The 23995-nt window shown below is 41.6% G+C and overlaps 1 long non-coding RNA gene across 1 annotated transcript; it reads left to right on the top strand.

Annotated features, from left to right (window-relative positions):
* Positions 1-402: 402 nt before the first annotated feature.
* Positions 403-22701, top strand: LOC126295341 (uncharacterized). The gene is made up of 2 exons (XR_007552460.1): positions 403-14147; positions 14313-22701. It is a non-coding gene; the product is annotated as an uncharacterized LOC126295341 (long non-coding RNA).
* The last annotated feature ends 1294 nt before the right edge of the window (positions 22702-23995 follow it).

The following is a 23995-nucleotide window of genomic DNA, read 5'->3' on the forward strand; positions in this document are numbered from 1 at the left end:
TATTGTAAACAAAACATTGTCAAAGACTCTCATTGTTTGGAAAGATATTAATACACCTAGGAGTTGTCAGTTGCCAGTTCGGATATGCAGTGCGGTTAGCTCTGAGAGTCAGTTGTTGAAGTATGTCAGTTCTGTTTGTAAATAAACGTCTGTAATGAAGAATTACTTGTTGTCGTCAATATGAACTCAAGACCTTTTGCACGAAGCAGACACCTCCTAATGCAACGTTTTAATTTGGTTGAGGAAGCTGGGATCGCTAAAAGTGCAAACAAATTGAAGTGGAACGTTTTAATTTGGTGTTGAGGAGCTGAAATGTTATAATTTTAAATTATAAATTATTATTATATTATTATTAAATTATAAATTTTAAATTATAACATTTCAGCTCCTCAACACCAAATTAAAACGTTCCACTTCAATTTGTTTGCACTTATAGCGATCCCAGCTTCCTCAACCAAATTAAAACGTTGCATTAGGAGGTGTCTGCTTCGTGCAAAAAGGTCTTGAGTTCATATTGACGACAAGAAGTAATTCTTCATTACTGACGTTTATTTACAAAACAGAACTGACAGACTTCACAGACTCAACAACTGACTCTCCGAGCTAACCGCACTGCATTACATTGCTGCCAGAAACAGGAGTATCTGGGAATTTACAGGGGCCATCCAGAAAGCAAAGAATGTTTCACCATACGAAGATATTCTTTAAAATAAATACATCTTCAGCCAAATAAAGAAACAAAACTGACAAAAATCAAAATTGAAAAACGGTGCGGCAGTGTTCATTGTAGGATATTAAAAACATACCATCAGGCATTAACTGTAATGTACTTCCTATCTCCTATGTCAATAGTCGAAGGTATGCCATTTACAAATGTGTTAGTCATTGTCCATTAATTAGTGTTTGAATATGACTCTTGTCAAATGATGTCCCCTCGGCACAACACATTCATCTAGGCAGCATTGGAAGCTTTCCATAAGTTAGAGTAACATATTCCCTGGGAAATTGCCGGTTTCTGAAGCGATCCTTTAACTCTGGAATGGTGGCACAACATGTTCTGAACACTTCTTGCTTCAGGTAGCCCCAAAGGAAAAATCATGTGCTTGAAAGGTCAGGTGAGCAAGGCGGCGGCCAGAAAATGTCACCAAAACGGGAAATTACTCTTCCGGGAAATGGCATCGCAAGAAATCGGTGCAAATTCCAGCTGTGTGCAGGGTAGCTCTGTCTTGTTTAAAACATAATTGTTCCACATGACAGTTACAGCAACACTGCTGTTATCGTCAAAGAGGTAAGGGCCAATAATCCCAAAGGAAGCAACTCCACATCACACTGTGACACAAGAACTGCGCAAGGGCTTGATGTACAGTTCGTGCAGGCTAACATCACTCCAATAACACACATTCCGTTTATTCACTGAACCACATAACTCGAAATGAGCTTCATCTGACATCACGATGGTGTGCATAATACATATACATTATATACGAGGTGTGATTTTTAAGCAAGTACCGTTTTGATATTTACAAAGGCGTGCTAGGATATCTCATAATTTTATTTTTACATGAAAGCCTGTACCTTAATCTACCTTTCCACATAATTTACGTCAGTGTTGAGGCACTTGTCATAGCGTTGTACCAGTTTTTGAATACCCTCCTCATAGAAGTGTGCCGCCTGACTTGTTAACCACTGCATCACCACTGCTCTGACTTCGTCAGCTTCTTCAAGACGCTGACCGCCCAGGTGTTTCTTGAAGAGCAGGAACAGATAGTAGTCACTGGGCGCAAGAAATTCCACAAGCAGTAATCCTTTTCTGTCCCAAAAAACTGTGCACATGATTTTCCTGGCAGAAATTGCTTGCTTAAACTTCTTTTCTGGGTGAATGTGAATGCCACCATTCCATGGACTGTTGCTTTGATTCTGGTGTGACGTAGGCCACCCATATTTCATCGCCCGTAACAGTTTGGCTAAAGGAATCGTCACCGTCGTCGTGATACTGCTTGAGGAAAGTCAATGCACTGTCTAAATGTTTGGTTATGTGCACATCTGTCAACATTTTCAGTACCTGACGTGCTCACAATTTTCGTTAATTCAAGCACTCTGTCACAATGCCATACTACGGGAAACATTAGGAAAGTTATCCCGCAAGAAGAAAATCGTAAAGCGCCTGTTTTCTCTCACTTTATTGTCCACTTACTGCATCGAACGACTGAAAGGACGCCCCCTCCATTGTTCATCATGCACATTTGTGTGGCCATCTTTAAATACTCTCACCCACTTTCTTACCATTCGATCACTCATAAAGTTTTCTCCGTAGACTGCACAAATCTCACAATGAATACTGATCGCTTTTAGGCCTTTAGCACTAAGAAGTAATAGCCCATATTTCACAATCGGTGGGACTCAAGATTGTCGGAGCCGTTTTAAACACTCAGTACACAATGTAAACAAGGAAGAGTCGGACTGTAATGCCGTCAGTGAGTAGATAACAGATGTAGGTACCCAGTGCGCATGCTCAGAACACCGACCGCAGCGCGGGCCGCATTGTGGCAAAACAGTACTTACTTTAAAAAACACGCCTCGTGCATATACAATTTGATCGGCAAAGAGCGGTGACGATGGACTCAGAATCTCGACTGCATAAACAAGGATGCTTACTCATCCCACCACTATTATCACAATGAGTTTGATGCTTCATGGTCACATTTTAGCCATCAGTGATGATAATTGGGCTGAACTGAAGAGCAGCTCCTCAGAACCAACTTGTTTATATCCAGTACCGACATGTATGACCCAACTTGCACATGCTGATGGTGCAGCTGCCTACTTGTGTGTGTGTGTGTGTGTGTGTGTGTGTGTGTGTGTGTGTGTGTGTCAACTGATCTCTGCAACACTTCTCAGTTTCATATTTAATCATCCTACCAAGCTCTGACAGGCTGGGTACTCCAAATGTACTGCACTTGGTGTTAATGGCACAGTAAGATTGAGCACGGTATCTTTGCACATCAGTACAGCCTCATACACTGCCATCCGTGTGCCCCCCACCACCAGAGTCACAATGGCGCCGTCCCTGGTGTCTGGCAGAACACCCAGATCTAAGGCTACAGTTTCCTGAACCTCGGTATTGCGTGCCACGGTAGACATCTCTGAAACACACTAACACTTTAATAAGTATGGCTCAAGCCACATTTTTTCACTATCGTCGTTGACAAATACTGTCGCAATGCTTCTGTCCCGGATCTTACGCCCAGCTGCCTTTCCTGCTGAATAAGTTTGCTCTTCAAGATGCTGTAAACAGAAGAGTAATAGTTGGGAATGAAATTTCATTGGAAGAGGGTGCATTAGAAGATTTTAAGAAAGTTTGTGAAGGTATAGCCTGTTTTATTGTTGCAACGACCAATATGGCCTCCATTTAAACAGTCGAAAAACCAATGTTTACCACTATTTGGAGGGCCTATTACACACTGTGTATTTAACTTTTTGGAAGGTTCATAATTATCATTTCGCCAAACATATAAGCCATTTTTATTAAATCATGAAACTAAATTTGTGAGGAATTCTGGTAGCTTTGTCAGTATCATCATTACATTGATACAATAATCATTTGTTTAAACAACTTAATGAATCTTGGGGAGTGTAATAACAGTCCCATACATTGTTACTATAAGCATAAAACACATTGTCCTCAGAACCAGATCCTAAATAGGTTTTCTAATCCTCTTAAATCTAGATCATTCACAGTCTTTTGATATAGTTCCAATCCCATATCATAAAATCTTTTGAATTTAGGATCAATTAAATTCATAAAATATGGATGTGCCGCCGGAATTACATTATTTATATTCTCAGGCGGAATACAGTTGTAAGACATTATTAAGGATAAAACCTTTCTCGCGATCGTTGCAGGGTTGCACCCTTTTCCCGTAGTAATAGGTTGGCACTTTGTATGAGGCCATTTACGACCTCCATCGCTTTGCACTGATCATTAGGTCCAATGTCTTCCCCTTCCAGTACATCAACGGGTCTTGTGATGAAATCTTAATGTTGTATAATTTCAAGCAGACCAGGTAGTCTTTTATAGGAGCTACTAATCCAAACTTGTCCCCTACTTGGCCAGCACGAACAGATTTAACAGAACATTGATCCAGTCGATGTCTGACATTGCTGGAATGGCGCTGGTTCTTCTGATTCTCTTTTTAGTTCTGGAGGCAATAAATGCATCAGTGCGGATTCTGCGTTAAAACTCCCTCTCGTCGCCACGTACTAGCGGTTCAAAGAACATGCGTTTCCTCTGATCCACCCTGTACACTGTTGACGGGAACAGGAGTATCTGGGAATTTTCAAGGGCCATCCAGAATGCCACTTTCTCTGAGGCCACCTGTTATTCAGGCCAGACACGCCATACTTGTCGGCAGCGACCAGCAAATGTGAGGATCCCTGCTCAGCAGCTGTGGAGCCCGGAGTGTATAGAAATAATGTTTAAGCTGGAAGCAATTCCAGTACCGAGGTTTTGATGTCTGGGACGATGGTCTCGCCACCGGTGGCTTCCAGCATTTGTCACATGGCCTCGAACGTGAGGCTCCTGTCAGCCAATGCGGCCCTGTGGGCTATCAACTGCAATTTACCTCCCGACAGTGTGACCACTACACTGGTCCCTGAGTGCAGCAAAGCGCCCAGTTACTCAGGTGCTGTCTTGTGACAATATTAACAGAACAGGAGTATCAGGAGGGCCAGACACGCCATTTTTGTCGGCTGCTACCAGTAACTGGAACAATCCTTATTCAGGCCAGACACACCATATTTGTCGGCTGCTACCAGTAACTGGAACAATCCCTATTAAGGCCAGACACGCCATATTTGTCGGCTGCCACCAGGAGCTGGGATGATACCTATTCAGGCCAGACACGCCATACTTGTCAGCTGCCGCCAGTAACTGGGACGATCACTATTCAGGCCACACACTCCATACTTATCGGCAGCGACCAGCAAGTGCAAGGATCCCTGCTCAGCAGCTGTGGAGCCCGGAGTATATAGAAGTAACGTTTAAGCTGGCAGCAATTCCAGTACCGAGGTTTTGACATCTGGGGTGATGGTCTCGCCACCGGTGGCTTCCGGCGTTTTCGTCACGTGGCCTCGAACGCGAGGCTCCTGTCAGCCAATGCGGCCCTGTTGACTACCAACTGCAATTTACCTACTGACAGTGTGACCACTGCACTGGTCCCCAAGTGGAGCAAAATGCCCAGTTATTCGGCTACTGGTACATTTCCATCATCATGAGACGCGTGACAGCTATTTTGTTCCCTGTTATCGTCATATAAGCTTATTTGACTCTTGGCGCCGCGCCGCTGTGACAGCGCTTGGGTAAACGCTATCATCAAATACACCCGCGCAGCGCTTCCGTCCTGGAACATGCTGCTTCGTTACTTTAAGACCTCAATTGTTCTTACTACTATTAATTTATACTTGTTGTTAGGCTAGATTCGCAATAGATTGTTGTGAGGGCAAGTGATTATGTAACTGAATAGCTAACAATTCGAAGGTCTTCACGGAAAATAACACTGTTGTGCTAAAATTAAAATTATTTATTATTAATTTTTATATTTTGAGGAAGGGGTTCAGTGGTAGAGCTAAAGAAAACACAGTTTCTTGTATATTTATTAGAAATTACTCTTTGTATTGTATAGCTCAAACCGTGGCATTTTCATGTCGGTGCTTTCATGTTTTCAGTAGCTGTAACATGTTTAGGAAAGTGCCACCCTACCAAACGTGTTGGGGCTGAAAGTTGGAAGGGGTGTCCAACTTTACTGTGCTGAGAGAACGAAACAACATGTGCACTTTATTTCTCTAGTAAAGTTTTGATTAGACTAATTCAAAAATAGTCATCCCATTTCTCCAACAAAAGGTAGGAATTGAGAGCTGTCACATCCATGAAATGGTAAAACTGCTTCATATAATATTTTCGCATGCGATTTCTTGTTGCAGTATAATTTGTCATGTACAGGTCAGCCAAATCAATGCCGTCCATTCGGTCATTGTATTTCTTGTATAACTTCAGGCTTTGTTTTTACTGTTCTCCTCTTCTCAGTTTTCAGCTTGTTACTATAGATACTGGATAGTGTGGACACATCATTTTTATCTTGCCATCGCATCACCATCAATTTTACTCTGTAAGATGTCTTCATTTGACCCTTCTTGAGTTTTCCTTCCCTCAAAGCTGCTGGCATTTCTTTTCTGTTTACCATAACTGTTCAAATACAGTCAGTGCTTTTCGATACAAGAAAATCTAACAGGTGGGGACTTGAATAGAATTGGTCAGTAGAAACTATATCTCTTGTCAAAATACCCTTCGAGTAATGACAAAACAACTTCAGATGCTTAACCCCTTCAGGAATGTCAGACTTTCACTGAGTGTTGTAGTGGTCATAATCACCTCTGAGATGCTAGTGCAGCTAGTAACTGCTCCATGTACGGGCGAGACAGATTTGTCGTCCGCGGTGCAGCTTTCGCTCGCACTCTGGTGCGAATGTCGCACATGTAAAGTTTTACTTTTGAGTTCTGTGCTTTTCTACATTAGTTGCACTTGTGCTGCCATCCTTTAGGGTCACTTGTGTACAAGTAACGTGTTATCCCCTAGCAAGTTGTCATCACATTGCCAGTGTGAGGACATAAGAAATGGAAGACAATTCCAAAATTTATGACTCGTTAGTTTGGTACCAGAGAAACATTCTAAGGAAATAGTTACTGTCTTAACAAGGTTAAGTACATCCCAATTTGGTTCAAAATTAGTTATTCAGTGGATCTGTGTGGTCTATGACAGATACATTTTATATTGTAAATTTTGGCCTCAAATGCAGGTAAGCAAACACGATAAACACAAGAAATTAGTCGAGGATAGTGTCCCATTATCCCATCCCAAATCCTGGTATCAGGGTCAGCAGAGGATGCCAACAGCAGGCGCACCACCGCCTTTATCAGTCCCCGGTGTTGTGGTCAGCAGTAGGTGTCAGCAACAGGTGCATCACTGCCACAGTGTCCTCCTTTCTGACCTCCCGGTGTGAGGAATGTCGCATCCTGGTTTTCCATCCATGATGTGGGGGTCACAGAGGATGTCGCCGGCAGGCGTATGGCATCCTCCACTCCTGATCCCCGTTGTGAGGGTCACCGACAGACGCTATGAGGCTACGGCATTGGGGGTCGGAGGACGTCACCAAGAACAGTTGCACCGCACCCGCAGCATCCTCCCATCCAGACTCCCAATGCGGCGTTCGCAGAGGACATCGCTGATAGGTGCGTCAAAACCACAAATCCTCCCATCTCGATCCCTAGCGTTGGGGTCAGCCGACGTGATGAATGACAATCACGCCACTACCACAGCATACTCCTTTTATGACTTCCGATATAGGGGTCACAGAGAACGCTGCCAGCAGGTGGCCGTGACCACAGCGTCCTCTACTCTCGAATCCCCAGCAGAGGATGCAGCCGGCAGGCACATAACAGCTGTAGCTCGTTACAGGAGCATGTTCAGACAGCTGTCCCTGGCATCCACATTTGCGCTGCTCTGTCGGACTCGCAACTACCCCAATTTCTGCCCTCACCGTAGGCAGCGTCCAGATCAGTTTCTGCCCGACTCTGGGCCCTGTTTTGCCATCAGCAGAGTCCGCAGCTCTTCCAGTGCCCCCTTCTTAGCAGTCAGGATCAGCTTCCTGCCTTTCTCCTCTCCAGACAGGCTCCTGCAGCACAAAATAGTGGAATTATTCCAATTTACTGCAAACATTGACATCTACAGAAAATACTAATCTTGAAGCGAAACTGATCAGTTTTCAAATAATTTCCTTTTATTTAAGGGGAGGTGATGACTCCTAGTCCTCAAAACGAATGGCATTGACGGCAGGTAATATGATTTACCCATGTCTTTATTGTAAACCTCACCGATGTGGAATGTCCGATAAGTGATGACATCCCAGCTATTTAAACTTTCTAGTCCTGGAACTTTGTCGACTTTTGGTCCACAGACGAGGGCCACAGTTAGCCATTTGTTACCTTTCTGCAGGGTATCATTGTTGCTAATGGTAAAGTTGAGAACTCCACCGCAGAACTCTGTTGGACCATGCAGGACGACTTGGGCACCCTTACATAGAGGTATTAATAGCATATGCCATTGCACACACTTGAGGAGTTAAAGAAAAAGATAGATGGAAAGTGTGTTTGGCACAAGTGTGTCAGTGGTGACGTAACCACCATGTAGCAAATTTGCTAAAGAGTTCGGGGAATTACTAATACTATACGAAGATGGCTGGTGAAATTTCGGAAAACTTCTCAGGCCGCTTGTGGGCTGTACAGTAAAATCAGTCGAGAACTACGTGAACTAGCTGGTTCAGAGGTGGGGCATCTCGTTGCCCGGGACCATGAAAGTCGCATGGCCTCACAGCAGAAAGCGTTAGTGTGGGAGGGCAGTGTCAAACATTCAGGGCTATTAGTGTGTGAATGTGTGTTTGTGTTGTTGGGTGCAAAACACCTCTGCTTAACCATCACACCAGGAAAAAAGAAGAGAGCACACCAGGAAAAAAGAAGAGAGAAGCAGTGTTGCTTCAGTTGTATCATCACTGAACAAGTCCGGAAGTAGATGGTACAGTCAAGTTTCCATACAAGGGCCTGGGCAGGAATGGATGGATAGTGTAAAGGCATGCTTTATGTCAACATTGGAAAAAATGGATAATGTCACAAGAGCTGTAAGCCCAAGATGTTTTCCCATCTGGCTTACTGGTTTCAAGTTAACTACTTATACGAGGGTCAGTCAAAAAGTAATGCCTCCTTTTTTTTTTTTTTCTACGTTTAATTGTCAGGAAATTTAAATGCAATTACATAGGTTGAAAACCACAACATTGAGGATCATTTTGTCATTTTTCGATGTAATCTCCGCCCACCTCTACAGTTTTGGTCCATCTTTGAACAAGGACATGTATCCCAGCACGGTAAAAATCACAGCTCTGCTTCCTAAGCCATTGACGCACGGATGTTTTGACGGCCTCCTTATCTTCAAAATGAATCCCACGATGAGCTTCTTTTAGTGGCCCGAACAGATGGAAGTCTGATGGTGCCAGGTCAGGGCTGTATGGGGGATGAGGCAAAACTTACCATCCAATTTTGACAATCTCGTCAGAGGTGTGACGACTGGTGTGTGGTCTTGCATTGTCATGCAAAAGAAGAACATCTGCCATTGATTTTGTTGGGCGAACTCGCTGAAGACGTGCTTTAAGTTTTTTGAGGGTTGTGACGTATTGAACAGAATTTATTGTGCATCCCTGCTCCAAAAAATCAACCAGAATCACACCCTCTGTATCCCAGAAAACTGTTGCCATAACTTTCCCTGCCGATCGCACAGTTTTGAATTTTTTTCTTCCTCGGCGAGCTTGTGTGACGCCACTCCATTGACTGCCTCTTTGATTCGGGTTCAAAAAAATGCACCCATGTTTCGTCCCCGGTCACAATTTTTTTCAGAAACTCATCTCCCTCCAAACGGAAGCGCTGCAAGTGTTGGGAGGCTATTGTTTTCCTTGCCTCTTTATTCTGATCGGTTAACATTCTTGGAACCCACCGTGCACGAACTTTTGAGTACCTCAATTGTTTAATAATCATGATCACACTGCCTTTACTAAGAGAAATAATGCGACACACTTCATCTGCAGTCACCCGACGGCCACCACGAATGATGTCATCAACTTGCTGAATGTTGTGTGGAGTCACTGCACTCACCGGCCTGCCGCTCCGCTTTTCGTCAGTCAACGGTGTTTGCCCTTCAGCTTCCTTACGACGACGAACCCATCGTCTAACAGTGCTGACATCCACTGTCACAACACCATACACCTTCTTCAGTCTTTCATGAATGCGTATGGGCGTTTCACCTTCTGCATTCAAGAATTCAATCACACAACGCTGTCTCAGACGAACATCGATGTCGGCCATCTTACAAACTTCTGCTGTGCTGCCACCTGTTGACACAGAAAGTTACTACTGCAGTGTATTGCAGAAGAAGGTTTGAGGAATGGCGCCAAATTCAAATTTTTCACTTAACTTAATTTTTTTAAGTAGAAAAAAAATGGGAGGCATTACTTTTTGACCGACCCTCGTACCAATGAATATACTGTCCATTGCAGATTTTTAACGTTCGTGACACCACGTGTTAAACTGTTGTCGAAACCACCTCAGTCACTATGGGGCTTCCCTTTTTGTGAAGCAGTAACACAAGTGCCGATCACTGCCACAATGTCAGTTGTCCATTGTCGGCCGTGTTGTGAACACTATTCTCCTAGTAACTATTGTGAATTACGCATCATTTTGTAACTCATATTTTTCTCCGATCTGTACTGTTACTGTTGTTGAAATGCTCAACAGGATATCTACTGCAGCTTGTAAATTATGTGCGAAACAAATAGTGACACATTTTGTGCACCACTTTGTTACACGTTCAGGATTCAAATGAAGTGATGTAGTACCAAACTGTCGATATCTGGTGAAGGCGAGAGGGAAGATTCCTTCTAATCTCATGAGTGTTACTTATGTAATAGTACGAAGGTTGAGCGTAGTGTAAGAATTTTGGAATCTGTAAAGGGGTACAGACTTTATGTGATACAGTTTATTTCCTTAATATCTTGGTGTGCTCAGACTGGAACATTAGCTTCAGCGCCTCTATCGAGTGCCAGTCATTCGTCGACACAGTGAGGTCTGGAGGTGTCCACCTCTCATTATTCCTGGCCCCCCTGTCTACTCCTGCTTCCTACGGAGTAGCAACTCGATACTGCCCAATGCAGCAGCAGCCACACCTGTGCTGCCATTCTGGAAAGAGATGTTTTCTGAGACTTCCGCCCCACTCTCCAACAGGTAGCTAGTCGCTCCAACATTCACTTACTGTTGGCAAAATTTGAAGTTTGTCCACTGCCACACGATAAGCCACCTGAACTCCAGACAGGCTCCTGCACAAAACTGGGAAATTCCCACACTTTACTTCAAATGTGGGCATCTGCTGAAGAACACACTATGTAGTAAAAAAAAGAAAGAAAAACTATCCAATGATTGTATGTGTCAAAAAAAAAAATTCCTTATAACCGTGAGTCATACAAAGCATCCATTCTGACATATGACCACTTGTTCAGAGGAGGTGCAGAACGTGTGTATTCATCTCAATGCATGCCTCTGCCCTATGGTGTAAGGACTAATGCACCCTTTGAAATCGCCCTGGTTAGTTCTGAATGTGCTGAGATGCACAGAAGACACGATTGTGTAGTGTCTGCTCTCAGGAGTGGTGTAGACCAATTGCTTTGTGTGTCCCCGTAACCGGAAGTCTAGTGGATTTAGGTGGGACCTCCAAAGCCAACCCACCGGTTTTGAAATGTTCTCATCTGGTGCTGACACACAGTGCAGAAAAAATGTGGTGGTGCAGAAAAAATGTGGTGGTGCACCATCGTGCTTGAACCACACCTTTAGTGTGTCCTTACGTGGCACATCCTGCAGTAAGATAGGCATACACATACTTCAGAGAGCGATGGTAATGAGCCCCAGTTAATCTCTGTGGTAGCACGTACAGTTCCCAGTAATTTATCGCCAAGAACACCTACCCGTACGTCGATTGAGAATCGAGCCCGATGTCTCTTTTCTTGAACAGCACAGGGATCTTCATCGCCCCACACATGCTGGCTATGGAAATTTAAGATGCCATCACGTGTAAACCCTGCCTCATCAGTAAACAAAATCTTGCGGAGGCAATCGTGGATCTGCACCACACTGCCGCGGCAACCATTGGCAGAACTGCATTTTTTTTTTTTTTGTGCCCTGAGGGTCTGGACACATGAAACATGGTACGAATACATCTGCTCACAGAGTACGACCAGACGATAACTAACACTTTCAGTTGCTACTATTCATGGCACAATGGTTCTGAGATTGTTATTCACTGCATTTAGAACACACTCCTCAATTTTAGGCTTGCATCCAGAACGAGGCTCCCCACTGTCTGCTTTGCCGTATGCCAAAAAACTTGTTTCCCTGAGTTGCTCTAACAATTGGCTGAACAGTATAACAGGTGATACCCTGTTTGCTGGAAATTGTTCAGTGTACAGTTTATGGTCTCTCACATTACTCCATATGGTAAATCGTAGCAGAAAATCACGTATGCCATTTCCCTTGTGGAATAAAAGGCGCACGAAAAACATCAGAATAACGTGTGATTTAAAGGTGACGTGCAAGTAGACCCAAACGTCACGGTACTCACCCGGAGTTAGGAGAAATGTACGCAAACGTAAACAGATGTAACAGGACTACGATGCATTTGCAAAAATTAAAAGGAACAACTCGCTGCAGACCTGAGCCATACAAAAACAATGTCGTTTTCTCGCCTGCGAATTCCAGTAGATCGCATCACACCACTCTACTATACGGCCAGCCCAGCCAATGTATGGATAATAAAACTTAGTAAATGGCCTCATCAAGACCATTGGATCTTTGTACGATTTTATAAATTGTTATATATATTGAAGTTTGAGAGAGAACCTACAAACGAAAGGATCCCTGTATAATCAATCACAGACGTCCTTTCGCAAACCTGTGCAACTGGTACTAAAAATTTATGTGGCCATGAAAAACATTTGTTAAAGCATAGCCGTCCTCCTTAGGCACGTAACCAGTTTGCAACATTTCGCACACTCTGTAGATCAAATACTGCATCATTACCATGAGAACGAATAAACCTAGCACATAACAAGTTAATGTACAGTGCCTGCTTAACTTTAATATAAGTGTGAATGTGCTTACCTTCATTCACATGAAAATCCTCATCTGCTAAGCAATATTCCTCAACATCAAAATTCCACTGCAGCCAAGTTAAGAAAGCGTCTCTACTCTTCACTAGCTTACAGTGAACTGTGAAGGCGAAATTCATGCCAACTTCTGGTCTAGCATTTTTAGCACGGGCAGTGACAAGTAAAACTAGTGCACCACACCACGTGACCCCCCCGCACCACACAGCAGTATCTCGGCCCACTGCCTACCCCCGTATGACACAGAGCACCAGTACAACAGCAGTGCTCGTATCCGCAACCACACATTCATGATGCCTTCCTACCTCACAGTATTCCGTGCCGGGGATCGTAATTAACATTAATAATCGGGTGTCAATAGGACAAGTAACACATTGGATGACATCACGAGAGCACCTCCTACGAACACGTGTTCGTATGTCAGAATGTATGCTTTTTGGAACACATGGTGATAAGACATTTTTCTCGTTTTGAAGCTCACTGTCATCCCCTAAATATAGGGTAGTGTTTTTTTTTTTTTTTTCTTTAACATCCTGCATAGGAGTACATGCATTACAATGTGAGACAGTTATTTCATTAATACCTTCGTGCGGTCAGAATGGAAGCTTAACTGCAGTACCTCTATCGCATGCCCGTCGTTCGTCCACACGGTAAGATCTGGAGGTGTCCACCTCTCGTTATCCCTCGTCCCCCTGTCTACTCCTGCTTCGAATGGAACGGACACTCGGTACTGCCCAATGACATGGCAGCCACACTTGTGTGCAGCAATTCTGTGTGACCTACGCAGATACGTGTTCTGAAACCTCCACTCCATACTCTACCAGGCAGCTCGCCGACCCCACGTTCCCCCAATGTCGGCAAAATTTGAAGTTCATCCAACTGCTGCAAGATAAGCCGCCTGAACCTTGCTCCGCTCCAGGAAGGCTTCTGCACAAAGCTGTGAAATTCCCACATCTCACTACAAATGTGGATATCTGCTGAATGGTGAGCAGTTCTATAAACATTGTTGCCGAATTTTTGCCTTATTTCCTCTTTCTGTATGTGTGCTGCAAGATAAGGCACCTGGATCAGTCTCCTGCCTCTCTCCTCTGCAGAGCGCCTCCTACACAAAATTGATATTCTCACATTTTACTGCAAATGTGGACATCTGCTGAATGGTGAGCAGTTCTATAATCGTTGTTGCCCAATTTTGAACTTATTTTTTCCCTCTTTATTGTCGCTGTACGTGTGTTGCAAGATAAGCCACAAGAACCAGTCTCCTGCCTCTCTCCTCTGCAGAGAGCCTCCTGTGAAATTCTCACATTTTGCTACCAATGTGGACATCTGCTGAATTGTGAGCAGGTCTATAATCATCACTGCCCAATTTTTGCCTTATTTCCTTTTTCTGTATGTGTGCTGCAAGATAAGGCACCTGGACCAGTCTCCTGCCTCTCTCCTCTGCAGAGAGCCTCCTGTGAAATTCTCACATTTTGCTACAAATGTGGACATCTGCTGAATGGTGAGCAGTTCTATAATCATCATTGCCCAATTTTTGCCTTATTTCCTCTTTCTGTATGTGTGCTGCAAGATAAGGCACCTGGACCAGTCTCCTGCCTCTCTCCTCTGCAGAGAGCCTCCTGTGAAATTCTCACATTTTACTGCAAATGTGGACATCTGCTGAATGGTGAGCAGTTCTATAATTGTTGTTGCCCAATTTTTATCTTATTTATTCCCACTTTACTGTAGCTGTGTGTGTGTTGCAAGATAAGCCACAAGGGCCAGTCTCCTGCCTCTCTCCTCTGCAGAGAGCCTCCTGTGAAATTCTCACATTTTGCTACAAATGTGGACATCTGCTGAACGGTGAGCAGTTCTATAATAATTATTGCCCAATTTTTGCCTTATTTCCTCTTTCTGTATGTGTGCTGCAAGATAAGGCACCTGGACCAGTCTTCTCCCTCTCTCCTCTTCAGGACGGCTCCTCCACAAAGCTGTGAAATTCCCACATTTTAGAGGGTTGTTATTTAAGTAAGGTCCGTTTTTATTATTAAAAAAAGATACAAATACTCTTGTAAAAAAATCTTTAATTTCTGATTCTACACTTTTACCTATTTTTCTACATAGTTGCCTTGTTTATTTAAGCACTTGTCATACCGTACAACTAAGTTTTTAATTCCCTCTTCAAAGAATTCGGCCGCCTGCTCCGACAGCCAAGAGTTCAGCCGCTCTTTCACTTCATCATTGTCATTGAAACGCTGCCCGCCAAGGTGGTGTTTCATGTACCGGAAGAGGTGAAAATCACTAGGAGCAAGGTCGGGGCTATATGGTCATGGTCAAAAACTTCCCAGCCTTACGGGTCAAATCCAGTCTTTTGAGAGGTGTGAGGCCTAGTGTTATCGTGCAGGAGCAAAACTCCTTTTGTCAGCATGCCGCGACTTTTGTTTTGAATTGCTCTGCGGAGCTTCTTTAGAGTTGCACAATAGGCATCTGAGTTAATTGTCGTTCCTCGTGGCATAAAGTCCACTAGCAAAACACCGCGCTGGTCCCAGAACACAGTTGCCATAATCTTGCGCTGACAGCGAATGTTTGGCTTTGACCTTGACAGGTGAGGTTGTGTGTCGCCATTCCATCGATTGTCGCTTGCTTTCGGGAGTGATATGGGATACCCATGTTTCGTCTCCAGTGACAATTTGACTCAACATGTCATCCCTTTCTTCCTCGTAACGAATCAAAAAGTCCAATGAAGTGGCAAATCTCTTCCCTTTGTGGTCCTCTGTGAGGAGTCTGGGTACCCACCGAGAACACAGTTTCTTAAAGTTTGGGTTTTCAGACACATTTTTGTACAAAACCAATCTTGAAACTTGAGGAAATTCCAAAGAAAGAGTAGAAATTGTGAATCTTCTGTCCTGACGAATCTTTGTTTCAACAGCAGCCACCAAATAAATCAGTGATCACAGAGGGCCGGCCTGACCGTTCTTCGTCATGGACGTTTTGACGGACATTTTTGAACTCTAACCCATTGACGCACTTTACCTTCACTCATTGCATTCGAGCCATAAACTTCTGTTAACTGACGATGAATTTCTGCAGCTGATAGGCTTCTCGCGGTCAAAAAACGTATCACTGACCATATCTCACACGCGGCGAGCGATTCAATAATCGTAAACATTATAAAGTAGCACAGCGATGCGTACATGTCAGCTACAGAGCTTCATACACGTCAGCTACAGAGGTGCAACTTGCATCATTGTGAAGGGGAAGGATGCTGACAAGTGGCGCGGTGGCTTGTTGCAGCGTCCGCGCGAACTACGGGACTATACGCGTGAACAGCCCTTACTTAAAAAACAACCCTCATACTACAAATGTGGACATCTGCTGAATGGTGAGCAGTTCTATAATTGTCGTTGCCCAATTTTTATCTTGTTTATTTCCTCTTTCTGAATGTGTGTTGCAACATAATGCACCTCAACCAGTCTCCTGCCTCTCTCCTCTGCAGAGAGCCTCCTGCCCAAAATTGTAAAATTTTCACATTTTACTACAAATGTGGACTTCTATTACCCTTTGATGTAGAACACGTAGCACTGTTGTAAAACTTTCATCAAATTGTAATGTAATACATTTATCCAAACATCGTTCACATATTTTGAACATGGCAACATCGCTACCAGCTACTGGACTAAAGGCCACATATAATTCAAAAAACTGAAAATTAATTTTGAACTCATTATGGGGAAATATACGGTAATTTAATTTACACATTTTTAAATGTCATATCTCATCCCACGATTTGTACATCTATGAACGAAACTTCTTACAACAATCTGCCGCAGTTCGTAAAATTTCATGTATCATAGGCAGATTAACAGATTGAGTATATATAAAAGAGCTATCTAACCTGAAGCATCCTAACACACAATTCAACTTCTCACGTCGGACATTAAAAAGAATATCTTTCTTCAATACTATTTGTAGAGGCAAAGTCAATACATTTAATGCATTACTGAGGTTCCCTACAATTACAAGTCGGGACAAATTTACTAATGAAGACACCATTATTCTGTAATGTACTTACGTGTGTGGGTTCAGGCACATGTGACGCAGACGATGACAATGCAGAAGATGACGCTGATACTTCTGAAGACAACATGGTACATCGACTACCAAACCCAGGCCTTATATACCATTATCATGTTATGCAAACATAGCGTGAAAAACTATATGAATAACAAATGGCGCTGATACTAAAATTTGTACATGCGCCAACCTTTTGCTGGCATGGGTGCTTGCCCAGATAAGGTCCTAAACGGACCATTATCTTAGCGTCCATTGACAGCCGCCATGTGACCCTGAGGACCCGGCTGACCTCGGGGACTCATGAAACATGGCACGGAGGCAGTGAACGGTGAGCAGTTTAAGACTTTGCACCACTTGTTAGCAGCAGACACAGTGGCTGCGCCAAGTCTGAGATGGCGTGGAGTTTTACAATTATTTATTGAACTTTCTTTACAATTTCTCGTTGTCACTTCGCAACGTCTCGGTCACCGGCGTGCCTCTGTTTTGCCATTCTCCACTGCGTGAAGCAGTGCTTACTACATGTGGCTGTAACACATTGCTGCTCAATTTTTATCTTATTTATTTTAGCTGTATGTGTGTTGCAAGATAAGCCACCTGAACCAGTCTCCTGCCCCTCTCCTCTGCAGAGAGCCTCCTGCACAAACTTGGGAAATTCCCACATCTGCTGAATGGTGAGAAGTTCTATAATTGTTGCCTTCTCACCCACAAGTTTGGAAATAAGTGGCTTATTGCTTCTCTTGCTACAGAAGAATTACAGGCAGGATGTCCATCACATCGGAACCATGTCATATGACTAGTTTTCAAGTCACTTTTTTCCGATAACAGTGCTAAAGTATTTATAAAAAATGGTGTGTGCTTGTCTCTATTCAATGTTAGTGAAATAAGGGACGGTCAGGTGCTGTCAGATTTGTCACACTAAATGTTCTCACTCAACTGTCATTAGCTAAACATCTTAGGAATCCAATGTCGGCTTTCTATTGATGAGTAGTGCTTATTTCTCAAATTAACACTATCATGTTATCTGAATGTTACATTATCAGTCAAAAACACATTCTCCACAAAATTATTGTCTTTTGCTTGAGAACCCACAATAGTACTCAAAATTGAGCCGAACATCACTGCTATGTAGCTCTTGATACAGAGGGATTTGGAATGGATGATACTTCTATACCAAGTATAGCATTCTCTTGTTTTTGATTCTATTGTATTGTTACAGATTGTGGACTGTCATGCAACTTGCAACATTTAGTGCAAGAGCAACTGAGGTACTCTGCCTAAAAAAATTACTTCAGCCGACAAGTGTCACAAGCAAATGAAATCGAGCAAATTGCGAAGGTGGTGGAAATTTTTAGTATGAACACCTTCTCATTTGCAAGTCACGCCTGTCGGTAGTAACTGGTTTTGATTGTGTCTAGATCATCAGCAGATTGTGTCTAATCACCCTCTTTAGAGGGTAACAGCTCAATTTTAAGTTTTTTATACAGGGCGATTCAAAAAGAATACCACAACTTTATAAATGTGTAGTTAATTAAAGAAACATATTATAACCTTCTGTTATACATCATTACAAAGAGTATTTAAAAAGGTTTTTTTTTTTCCATTCAAAAACTAGTTCAGAGATGTTCAATATGGCCCCCTCCAGACACTCGAGCAATATCAACCCGATACTCCAACTCGTTCCACACTCTCTGTAGCATACAGATATCAGGTGTAACATTTTGGATAGCTGCTGTTATTTCTCGTTTCAAATCATTAATGGTGGTTGGGAGAGGTGGCCGAAACACCATATCCTTAACATACCCCCATAAGAAAAAATCGCAGGGGGTAAGATCAGGGCTTGTTGGAGGCCAGTGATGAAGTGCTCTGTCACAGGCTGCCTGGCGGCCGATCCATCGCCTCGGGTAGTTGATGTTCAGGTAGTTACGGACAGATAAGTTCCAATGTGGTGGCGCTCCATTCTGCTGAAATATGAATTGTTGTGCTTCTTGTTCGAGCTGAGGGAACACCCAATTTTCTAACATCTCCCCATATACAGACATTGTGACGGTTGACTTTCCTGTTAGTGTGGAAAGTTGCTTCATCACTAAACACAATCTTTGAAACGAAACATTCATCTGTTTCCTTTTGAGCAAGGATAAAATCACAGAAATCGATTCTTTTAATCTTATCAGCTGCAGACAGTGCTTGAACCAATTTCAGACAATAAGGTTTCATAACTAACCTTTTTCGTAGGACTCTCCATACAGTTGATTGTGGAATTTGCAGCTATCTGCTAGCTCTGCGAGTTGATTTTCTTGGGCTGCGAACAAATGCTTGCTGGATGCGTGCTACATTTTCATCACTCGTTCTCAGCTGTCCAGAACTTTTCCCTTTGCACAAACACCCATTCTCTGTAAACTGTTTATACCAACGTTTAATACACCACCTATCAGGAGGTTTAACACCATACTTCGTTCGAAATGCACGCTGAACAACTGTCGTCGATTCACTTCTGCCGTACTCAATAACACAAAAATCTTTCTGTTGAGCAGTTGCCATGTTAGCATCAACTGATGCTGACGCCTAGTCAACAGCGCCTCAAGCGAACAAATGTACAACTAAATGAAACTTTATATCTCCCTTAATTCGCCGACAGATAGTGCTTAGCTCTGCCTTTTGTCGTTGCAGAGTTTTAAATTCCTAATGTTGTGGTATTCTTTTGAATCACCCTGTACATTTAGTGGTGAGTGTAAATAACAAGTGGAGCACTGACATTGTTTCCCAAATTATCTTTACTGGGAACTGAAATTTATATGCCCGCACACTAAAGTAGTTGCTAGTGGGTGAAGCTTTGAGCTCTCAGTACATCAGCTTGTAATATTGATTTATTCATTCTCTCCTTGCCTGATAACTTCCGTGTGGAGGGAATTTATCACGTTACGTACAAGACTGTATATGAAAATTCTCTACCACACACACACTCGAAATTCATGCCTGTTGAATTTATCATTTTAAATTTTGTGTAGGCATAATTTCAGAGAATCCAAATTTTATTTGCAATAATCATATGTTCATGAGACAGCTGTTGTTTAACAGTGGTCCATTCACTGATGAGTGCATTTGTTACTATAAATTTAGTTATACTGCTCACTTTTAACTCTCATTGTTTTCACTAACATCTTGAATTATTTTAAGGAATTTATGGTTTTGTGTTTCCTTTAATCTGCTGTGTAATTTATTTAAAAATATGCTACCAGCAACAACCATTGCCTGCTTGAAGTTCTGTTGTCCTACATGCTATAAATTACACAAGTGTAGCTACCCAAGTTTGTATTGCTTATTGTTTACTGGCTCTGAAAGCCCATAAGCCAAGTAACTTGCAAGTAGCCATTCCATTACCCACTAACCACATTGCCTGGTGTGTGTGTGTGTGTGTGTGTGTGTGTGTGTGTGTGTGTGTGAGAGAGAGAGAGAGAGAGAGAGAGAGAGAGAGAGAGAAGCACTTTAAATTAATTTAATGCCAGCCAATGTTTAATGTGATTAAAAGGCAAGAAATAGTGTCTCTTGATTAAGTGTATTCTCAGTTGCCCATTTTTGATAAAGATAATGAACCATTTAAATGTACATATTTATTAAATGTGTCGCACAGCCTAAAATGCTGCCACGCCTGCAATCTACAAATGCTAGATATTACTGATTTATTGTTTTGCATCATTTCATCAGATCATGTAAACCAGGACTATATTAATTACATATTGACTTGTGCCAGGGATGTGGTTCCACAGAATCTGAAAATAATAACAAAATGTATCAAACAGTGATGGCTTAAATAATATTAAAACTGAGGGAGAAAAAGCATTTTTAATGCCATTGCCATTTATGATTAGTTTGTGCTCCCTTTAAAGTCTGCCATAAAACTTATTGTAAAAGTATTTAGTTGTATATATCTCAGCCTACAGCTTGTGTGTGATGATTTATTACCTAATATTATACAATTAATCTTTCATTTTGTTGTTGAATTATCATGAAATGTTGACCTTTGTCTGCTTTGTGGAAACTGGTGAATTATTAACATAAAATTAGCTTCCAATTGAAAATAGTAGCATTTCCGATAGTCAGTTGTGTTGCATTATCTGTTGAGTGCTAGTTTGTAATGACTTTACGTGATTGTGTAATGCGACACAGTTCCAAATGAAATTGGCAGAAAATTCAACTGGAGTGAAATGTAGATCCTGACATAACCAAAATGAAATGTTTTCTGTTAATTTTTAGTGTGAAAGCTGGGAATAGTTCCATGTTTGTAATGAAGTTAAATATGATTTTTTCATCAAATTACATAAAATTTTCAGAACATTAGAAACATTTGAGACATGCAAGTTTTGCAATAATAACATACATCAGTTTATATGCATTTCTGTGTTACAGCTACACAAATACTTATTATAGTTTAAAGTAAAAATAAAATTTACTTCCAGTGTTCACACTGTGAAATAGTCCTCAGTAAATTCTTTAATAGAAAAATCTCACATTTCCAGTTAGGAACAATCTTTTCAGTGAACATATTACTACCTTTTATTTTATTGCAAATTTTTGATCCCATGGACTATTGTTTGGACGTAAAGAGTTTTAAATAGTGTCACAAGTTTCAAATTCTCTCTGTGGCTAGTATTGTAGCTGCGATGGAAATGCAAAGTATCAAATGTGTATTGGTTTTTGTATAAGAACACCACCATCTCATATATGTAAACGGGTGGGAATGAATAAAAAATTTAAATTTTATAGTGTTGGCCTACAAGGTACCTATTGTTAGGTTTACTTGCATACCTGGTTGTGTTGACAGAAGTGCAAAATCTGAAAGATCTTGTATCTGAGCTTTTCTGGGGCCAAATCATTATGTATGGTGTGTGAAAGTTGTGAGAAGAATTACAGAGAAAATGTATTGGGGCAGCAGCTTCTACTTCTTCTTCTCCTCTCCCCCCCCCTCCCCCCCCCCCCCCAACTGTTTAAATAATATTGTGAAATGCTCCTTATACTTCCTTATTTAATTAGTCATATTGCTAAGTTTATTTACACCAACAAATATAATTATATTAAATAATATTGAGTCCTCAGTTTGTGTGTGATGGAATGAATAAATTTAAATTTTAGTTCCATTGTAATCTTTACTGTGGAGCCAGCCTCTTCCTGTGTGACACATTCTAGTCCAGCAACAAATGCTCGGTGCTGTGAGGTGTACTTGGGTGATTCCCACAGTATTCTGTTCCTGCCAAAATGCAAATACCTCAGTTTGAATCCTGGAAACAGACAAATACACAGGAAGTCCCACTCTCTTCCACGTTTCTAATACTGTGATCATGTAGGAGTGGAGATATTGAAAGGGTACAGTCCCTGTGAGACTGAAAAAAGTAGCTACACACACATTGTGTGGCACAGTGTTCTGAGAGTTGCCACTTGTAAACAAATTCAGTATGGAAAATAGTGACAACTTTTTCCTATCATTATTGTGGTGCTTTTGAGACCAAAGACATTTTTCTGTGTTTTGACAACTTTTTGTGAGGAGTACTGGTCTATAGCTTTTCAAATTGTACACTGCCCTAAAAACAGACTGAAGTGGATTGTGTAGCCAAAGAAAGGTGTGTTGTAAAATGTCTCTAACAAAAACAAACTTGTAGTGACCTCATATGGTTTCAGAAGGAAAGCATATGAGTCTCATAAGTTTTATTTGTTTGTCTATCTATGAACTATAGAAATGTAGATCAGTATTCCATAAAATTAGACGTGAAAGATGAACTATGTTAGTTGGATTAAATCATTCCAGAACTGATTACTATGTTGTATTACCTCTGAAATAAATTTGTGAATTTTGTGTAGTCTGTTTTTCTATACTGATAATGCACATCTTCCTCAGACCTTTTTAATTTTTTGACAGATATAACTTTGTCACTTTACACAAGGCACTAAAACAAGAAGTAATTGTACACCGGGAGGCCAGTAGTTTAAAAATAAAAAGCGCGAATGTTGCATGTATGGCCTTAAAAATACTTTTGATGAATTTGAGAATGTGACTCAATGCAAACTGTACGAGTAACAAAAGGAAAAATTATTGACGCAGCTACAAACAAGCTGTCAATGAAAGGCAACAAACAAAACTGTTCACAGCAGTGAAAAAATTACTACTGCTACAACTACTACTCCAATACTTGTTTAAAACATAAATGTAGAGTTTGTAAATACTTTAGGCCCTCGGCAACCACCTCTTATTAATTGATACTAACTTCTTTCCCTATTACTTTTCATCCTCCACCATAGTATTCCTTCTCTATTGACCCTCTTCCCTTGTCAGAATATCTTTCTTTTTGAAATGTTCTTTTTTACAGCAATTCCTCCACTCTCCTGTCAAATTTTACAATTATTCTTCATTCGGGTTTTTATCAGTCAGTCTTGCAATATTTTTGATCTATCCCCTTTTGTTCCTGCTTACTTCGGCTCTCATTTCTTGCTTTGTTCAGCCTTCCACGTCTTTGTAAAGGGGCTGAGATTTTCATGGAGCATTCAAATGAAAACTCTAATATAAATACAGAAAACTGTTCATTGTTTGCATCCAACACAAGGTATTGTGTAAGTCAGCACAGGATTTTGCAGCTGGAGTAAGTATTCTTCTTCATTTTAGATTGTATTATGTAAAACAATGTGCCAACATTTCAGCTGCATATGTTATATTTAACTTGCACAGCTCCAGTAGAATGACACCAGTAAACCCCCAATTCTTTAAAGAACCGTATTACCTTGTACAAAACAGCTTCAAACATTTGATTACTTTGCAGATCAGTTGATGTGTTAAATATTTGACATTTGGAGTGTAAGGGAGAAGTAGTTTAGACAATGTTTGAAATTATGTGTAAAGTTTGTTAAAAGTTGCTGAGTGCTCTCGTTTTTAAACTTACAGTAAACATAGCCTGGGTATACGTGCACGGTGGGTTACGCTGCCGCGAGACACGTGTGCCCAGTGGGGTACTTGCCTTACTGTGTTAAACTATTGACTTGCAGATTAAACCTCTTTGTGCGTCCATTATGACAGCATTTTAAATTTGGTCAACAGTTGTACGAAATACTTAAAAATCAACATTGAGTTGCCCCTTGAAACAATTAAGTAAGTAAAA

The sequence above is a fragment of the Schistocerca gregaria genome, chromosome 11 (assembly GCF_023897955.1).
Source record: "Schistocerca gregaria isolate iqSchGreg1 chromosome 11, iqSchGreg1.2, whole genome shotgun sequence".
NCBI lineage: Eukaryota > Metazoa > Arthropoda > Insecta > Orthoptera > Acrididae > Schistocerca > Schistocerca gregaria.